Source organism: Mus pahari, chromosome 9 (genome assembly GCF_900095145.1).
Source record: "Mus pahari chromosome 9, PAHARI_EIJ_v1.1, whole genome shotgun sequence".
Lineage (NCBI taxonomy): Eukaryota > Metazoa > Chordata > Mammalia > Rodentia > Muridae > Mus > Mus pahari.
Window position 1 is genome coordinate 16,864,331 of NC_034598.1, and position 7,723 is coordinate 16,872,053.

At 36.6% G+C, this 7,723-nt stretch overlaps 1 protein-coding gene across 3 annotated transcripts in view; it reads left to right on the forward strand.

The window, feature by feature from the left end:
- Sim1 (SIM bHLH transcription factor 1) overlaps positions 1–7,723 on the forward strand; it is a 126,549-nt gene that overhangs the window by 73,755 nt on the left and 45,071 nt on the right. The window lies entirely within an intron of this gene.

Here is a 7,723-nt window from a genome sequence, read left to right on the forward strand (position 1 = left end):
GAGAGAGAGAGAGAGAGAGAGAGAGAGAGAGAGAGAGAGAGACTCTGAGCGGGCTTTTGAAACTTCAAAGATCTAGTAACATACCTTCTTCAATAAGGCCATACCCAGTTTAACAAGGCCATACCTCCTAATCCTTCCCTGACTGCTCCTCAACTGGGGACTAAGCAAATATGATAAGCAGACCAGTATGATTCAAGCCACTACACACACTTCATCTCTTCTCTATTCTTGCAATGTGTGTCTAGGCTTTTCTATGAGAATTCTACTCAAATTCTCATTTGCTAAGCTTGAATTGTCATTTTGGTTGTTTGTTTGTTTTGTTTTGTTTTGGTATGTGATTACACTGTCGCTGTCTTCAGACACACCAGAAGATGATGTTGGATCCTATTATGGATGCTTGCGAGCCACCATGTGGTTGCTGGGAGTTGAATTCAGCATCTTTGGAAGAGCAGTCAGTGCTCTTAACTGCTGAGCCATCTTTGCAGCCCCTTGAACTATCTTTTTATGATCAAAGTCACTAATGAGAATGAAGATGTTTGAAAAATTAAGTTTAAGATTTGTTAGAGCAAGTTTCTATTCAGGAAAAAAATGTATTTTTATAAAGGACTTTGTTTCAAATCATTTTATAAAAATAAGACACATAAGATTTCTTTTTGCATTTTCAGATATTTACTTTGAAATTATTGCATATTTAAAGAAAAACAACAGTACTATTATAGTTCATCCACACACTGTTTACATTCCCAATATTTAATTATCTTCTCAGTTTTCTCTACCAGATTTATTCTCTTCTCTCATTTTATATTTTTTTCTGGATCATTTGAGAGTAGATACATACATGATGGCATCTTAGCTAAACCTTGGTATTTGTGTATTTCATCAGGACATGGTTATTCTTCCAGTTAAGTTAACTTCAGTATAACTATCAGTCTGAGGAAACTCACAATAGTAAAATACTTAGCCTCATATTACAGAATTAAGGCTAAGACAGTGCTGTTTGTCACAGTGTCTGCAGTTTCCTGGCAGTACGTGTTGTTGCAGATTACATTTTTTATTTAAATAGATCCTTGTTTTCACTACTTTTCTTCTATGCTATTGTCAGTTTTAGAGAATAAAGAACAGTTGCTTTATGTATTTTTTTGAGTTTGTGCTGCATCTCCATTGTTCACTCCAATTACCTGTTACCTCCAAAGTAGTCCCATGAGCACCATCACCAGCGTATGTTCATCTAGAGGCCTCTGACATCCATCTGAATTGTTTGAAGATGTCAATGCTTATCACCTGGCCAAGGTACAATCTGCTTTCTCTACTACATAACCACTTCTTATCATTTTCAAATGAAAAGGAGTTTTTTTTGGTTAGACTCTTGAAGACACTACAAGTTGTTTATTCCTCATGAAACTCTCTTGATTCCTTATCTGTAGTCATTTAAACTTAAAGAAATCTTTGTTAGGTTGGTTACAGGCACATTTTATAAACTAAATTCTCCTTCACCATAGAGCTGACTGGTACTATGCTGGGGAAGGTCCTGCTCAGCACTGTTTGGCCATGTCTTTGCTAATTATAAGTTCACTGATTTTACTGTGTTTGGTGTATTGAAATCTTCTTGTACTGCTTTTATTTGCCTTTGCTTAAATCTTCTCTATTTTGACAGTGGAAATTCTTTGTTACATCTCCAGAATATTATTTTTTGAGCACTATCCTACTTCATGCCTTTTCAGACTCCCCTCCTACCTGCCCCAATCCTGGAAGGAGTAATTTCTCCAATGATCTCTGTTCCTTTAGAGAAGAATGATATTTAGAAACAAAGATACACATATTTAGTGTGATTCTTCCCTGGGGGGGGGGCATATCATTGCTTCTAGGCCATTTCTGCAGATAGTGCTGGGAGCTTGCTTCCTATCTTCCTTCTTGTCAGTCTTTCTTCTCCTTCCTGGGAGGAACCAGTTTGCTTGTTCTTTGGTTTATACATCTTGTGTTTATGTAAAAATTAGAAAATAAACATGTTTTACTTCTATTTTACACGAAAGGTAGCATTATATATTATATATACATATACATGGAATCTAATATGTCTATATACAAGAATCTAATAAGAATCTAATATATACATACATATTAGGCATATTTTAAAGATTTATTTATTTTATATATGTGAATACACTGTAGCTATCTTCAGACACACCAGAAGACGACATCGGATCCCCTTACAGATGGTTGGTTGTGAGACACAATGTGGTTGCTAGGAACTGAACTCAGGACCTCTGGAAGAATAGTCAGTGCTCTAGCCCTATTGTGTGTGTATATATATATATATATGTGTGTGTGTGTGTGTGTGTGTGTGTGTGCACGTGTGTGTATGTGTGTGTGTGTAAGGGTGGTATATGTGGTATGTGTGGTATGTGTGTCACATGGCACATGTATATGTACATGAGTGTACACATACCCATATACACAAGCCACAGTGATGGTTTTGGTGTCCTGTTCTGTTGCTCTTTCTTATTCTCTTAGGATAGGTCTCTCACTGAACCTAGAGCTAGGCTGATGGACAACAGGTCCCAGTGACTTACAGACTCACAGGACTTTTACATCAGTTATAGGATTTGAATTCCAGTACTCACATTTGCACAACAGGCTTTACGTTTCCAGTGTATGAAATATTGTCTATCATCACCATAAACTGATGTTTTGTTCTGTGAAATTAGTTTAAAAATCTTGTTTCTTCTTATTTGTAATGTAAGCTCATTTAAACTTATTGTCATCATTGATATATTATTCAACACTGTCATATTATTTTACATTACAGATGCTGTGTGGTATATTTATTTATATTTTCTGATTTATTTTATAGCTATTTTAATCAAAATTTAATTTTGGTACAAGTATAAGTTCATGTGAAATTGAAGCATGTAATTGATAAAATTATAAATATATGTGCTATTTTAGCAGAATTGTCACAATACTTATAATGATAACATCTCACTGAACTGAAGTATGTTATCATAACTATGATACTGCATTATTATTGCCAAAGCCCAGAACATTTAACTCCACAGGGATTTTACACATTTCCTTTTCATAGTCACAGTGATTTTTCTTCAGTTTTGTTCCTAAACCCTAGCAAGCACCTATAGATGTTTGTATCTATTTTTAATCTTGCTGTCAAGAATGTTATATGGCTGTAACTGATATCTCAGCCCTGTCACCTCAGCTGTTCAGAAGGCTGGAACAGGAGGACTGCGATGTCTAGAAAGTGAGCTCAAGACCAAACCAGGCAAAATGATAAGAACTTGTCTTTTAAGAAAAGAGTAAAAAGGGGGCTAGATATATAGTTCCTGGCATGCATAAAACCCTGGATTGAATTTCAAATTCTGAGAAAATAAAATAATAACCAAAGAATGGTATGTAATTAGAATTATACAACTCCCTAAGTTTGGCTCTCTCTGCCAAAAGCATAACTCTTGGGAGATTAATGCATGTTGTATATATTAGTACTTTATTCCCTTTTATTTTTGAATAATGTTTCATGGTAGAGATACACTACGTTTTACTTAGCCATTCACAGTCTGAAGGATTACTGGTTTGTTTCTAGTTTTGGGCTATTAAAATTAGAGCTATATTTTAGATATAGCCCAGTCACAAAATGATTGTCTAGAATTCTGAAAACAAAAAAAATTAAAGAAAGAGAAAAAATCTGCAATAAGAACTCAAACTAAAACCAAGCAATCATTTAAATAAGCAAAAGATTTTTTTTTAAAGTTTAATTTATTTATTTTATTTATGAGTACATTGTCGCTGTTGTCAGACACACCAGAAGAGGGCATCGGATCCCATTACAGATGGTTGTGAGCCATCATGTGGTTGGTTGCTGGGAATTGAACTCAGGACCTTTGGAAGAGTAGGCAGTGCTCTTAACTGTTGAGCCATCTCTCCAACCCACAGGCAAACGATTTTAATAAATATTTCTTCAAAGAAGATATACAGTGATCAGTAAAAAAAAGATTCAAGATCACCAATCTTACAGAAATCCTAGTAAAAATCTCAGTGAAATACAGCCTTACACCTTCACTCCAATGGCTATGATAAACACATGAGTTTGAATGTACACATGTACACACATACATATATGCATTCACACACAGGCATGTATATAAGCACACAGATACACACACAGAGGAGGTAGTAAGTGTTGATGAGTGTGCAGTAAAGTTAGAACTTTTTTTTTGCATGTAGTGTTAGCAGGAATGCATAATGTATGTAGCTTCAATTGTATACAGCATGTATACAATTTTTTTCAAAAATGAAAAGTGAAATTTTCATATAATTTAGCAGCCCTGCTTTTTTTCACAGCCCCATAATGAAATAAACTCTATATAGGAGTTATCGAACCTTAGTCAGAGATCTCTGTATATACATGTTTATTATAAAAGTGGAAACTCACCAAATCATTAAATGAAAGGACAGGTAAAAAAATCATGTAAGCAAACAAACTATTCTACAACTTTAAAGTGTAGGGAAATTATGATATACTCTGTAACATGGATAAACCTGAGGACATTTTGCTAAGTGAAATAAGCCAGTCACCAAGAGACATGTTTGAGATACTTACAATTGTCAAATTCATAGACATAGAAAGTAGAATGGCAGTTGCCAAAGGCAGAGGGATAGAAAGGAAGACAAAGTTATCACTTAGTGGTTATGGAATTCAGTTTTCTAAGATAAAGAGTCCAGTCACATATTCATTGCAATGGCTTTGATAAGCATGTGAATATGCATATACACATGTATATACACACACACACACACACACACACACACACACATGCATGCACACATGTACAGGCACTGGCACAGAATTGTGAAAATACAGTAACACCACCAAACTATTCACCTAATACTTGGTAAGATGGTAAGTTCTATTCATATAAAAATAATTTTAAAAGGAAGAGAACAATGGAAAAGGACCTGGAAGTCAGGGCAGTGGATTATTATTTTTTAATATTTATTTTTAATACTTATTTTATGTGTATGCATCCATGCATGAAAACAATATATGTCACATATGTGCCTGATACCCGAGGGGGCCAGAAAAGGGCATTGCATTCTCTGAAACTGGAGAGTTAGAGGCAGTGTTGAGCTGCCATGTGAGTGCTGAAACTGAGCCCAGATCTATAAGATCTCTTAACTACTGAGTCATCTCTCCAGCACCACTGACTTATTCTTTTAAATAATTGTCAGTGGATCTCTTAGGTTAAGGCTCATTTGGTTTTGCTTTTGAGATTACTCCGTCACCATTTTCACAGGTCAGAAGTCCATCAAACATAAATTGGTGATATTTCCGTGGACCTACTTTGGGGTATTCTGTCATGTTCTGTTAGTCTGATCATCTGTTTATAGAATGAAGCCAATAAATGAGGTGGACTGAAGCCTCAGGCAAGAGTCTACTTTATTCAGAGCATCAGCCGCAGGTAGAGACAAACTGCATATGACAAAAACGTGTTTCCATAGAAGCGTATAAGCAAATAACAACAGCCAGTTATTAATAATCTGAATAATCTGAAGTAAATTCAGTCTTACCCACTACACCTGGGAGGGTCATGAACACACATTCCAAGAACAATTTTGTGCTTTTGAAGAAACCAGGTTCATAGGACTTGTCTGTTTTCTTTCCTTTCACAGACATTCAGATTTCTCTTTGCATGACTTCATTCCTGTCCTGGGTTCTAACAACCACCTATGTCTCTAGAAATTTATTAGTAGTGATACAGTGTGTCTTGATGTTAGATAGACAGATTACCTTAATTGTTCTTTTTCTAGTTTTTAACAATTCTAGTTCCTTTGTTAGTCACATAACTTTCAAACTTTAAAAATCTTCTCAACCATTTTCTCTTTATTTCTTTTAATTTCTGTTCTTTTAGGTGGTTTTATCCTTTTTTCCTTTATTAAATTTTTTATTAATTTTTTAAAATCAAACAATGGGGCTTTAGTATTCAGAACAATGTTTATATATTGAGTGCCATTCATGTTAAAAAGAAATTGAGGCTAGGAATGGTAGTGCAAGTACTAATTCCAGCACTAGGAAGATGGAGGCAGGTGAGTCTGTGAATTGCAGACCAATCTGATTTACATATTGAGTTCTAGAACATATACAGTGAGACCCTATCTCACAAAACAAAACACACACACACACACACACACACACACACACANANAGAGAGAGAGAGAGAGAGAGAGAGAGAAGCCATTATAAAACAAAATAGGAGTAACTATGGATCAGAGTTTTATTTTTGTATGCAGGTAAAAGTTCACTCATTTTCCTTAAAATGGCAAACATTTATATCTGGACTTCATCTGTAGTATCAAAGCAGTTTAAGCTCATGGTCCAAGAGTGCCACCCTAGTCTGCCTGCTTGAATGACTCAGGGCAGTGTCTTTACTGTCATAGTTTCCAGGCTATTGACAAGAGGTTTCCTCTCAGATTCTTTTCAGGTGCTATTGAAATCTGTACTTCATGTATGCCTGGGTTGTCTCCTGTTGGATTTTCTTCATGAGCAATACATAGACTATTCTCTGCTGTGACATTACTTTCCCATATACACTCAAGAAAAGCTTTTCCCACTCAACGGGGCTCAGAAATCTTGACTGGAGTACTTCAAAAAAACAAAACGAGAAAGGTCTAGTTTATACTTTTATAAAAACAAGTGATGTCTGGGTGACTCCTAGCTTGGAACAGCAGAGATGTCTGAGCCTCTTGGAGGTAAGCATTACTGAAGAAGACACAAATGTCAAATTCAGTTTCCAACTCAGGAAGACCAGAGTTTTTCATTCTTGCTTTGCTGTAGCTGCTATCTTGTGGGCAGAGATTGGTATATCTGGGAGGAGAGGTTTGTGGCAGGGAGTTGTGATATAGGGACCAGAACTCAGGCTGCCTTGGTGTCTTCCAGATAGAGTCCTGCTAGGAGACAAGTTGGACTTCTTTTTCTTAATGGAAAATGCTGATGGCTTATTGTTCATTAGGGAAATATTCAAAATAATGATTAGGATGGCATTCCTAATTCTTGAACTTGGAATTTGCATTCAGATTTGTGACTCCGTGACTCCTATTAACATAGTTTTTGGTAGCCTGACAAGAACCTGGGTGCCTCATCTCTTTCCTCAAGCGGCCTGAGTAGAGTTGCTTGCTTGCATTCAGGTGGGAAGAGTCATGCTCAGGGTGGGACATTTGCTTTGTCCTGTGAAAGGATCAGCACAGGTTATTTGTTCAACCAACTAGTGACAAAGGTAGTGGAGCCTACTTCTCCGTGTATTGCTAGTCCCCTGGTGCACTAGGAGAGAAAGTGTGCGATGGGCGTTCAGTATCTATAAAGCAGTTCTCTCTCCCTCCCTCTCTCTCCCTCTCTCTCCCTCCCTCCCTCCCTCTCTGTGTGTGTTCAGATGTATGTGTAGGTAAATGCATCCCACAGTGCAAATGTGTAGTAAGTTGGCAACCTTTGTTGTAAGTAAGGTTGGTTCACACCTTTCTCCTACCTTGTTTGAGACTGAGACTTGTTTGCTTCTGTGTGTGCTGGGATAACAGATGTACAGTGCTGCATGTCTACTTTTACATAAGTCAAGGGGATTCTAGCTCTGGACCTCATTTTTGTATGACAAACATTTGATCCCACTGAACCATTTCCCTGGCCATCTCTTTCCTTCCTTCCTTCCTTCCTTCCTTCCTTCCTTCC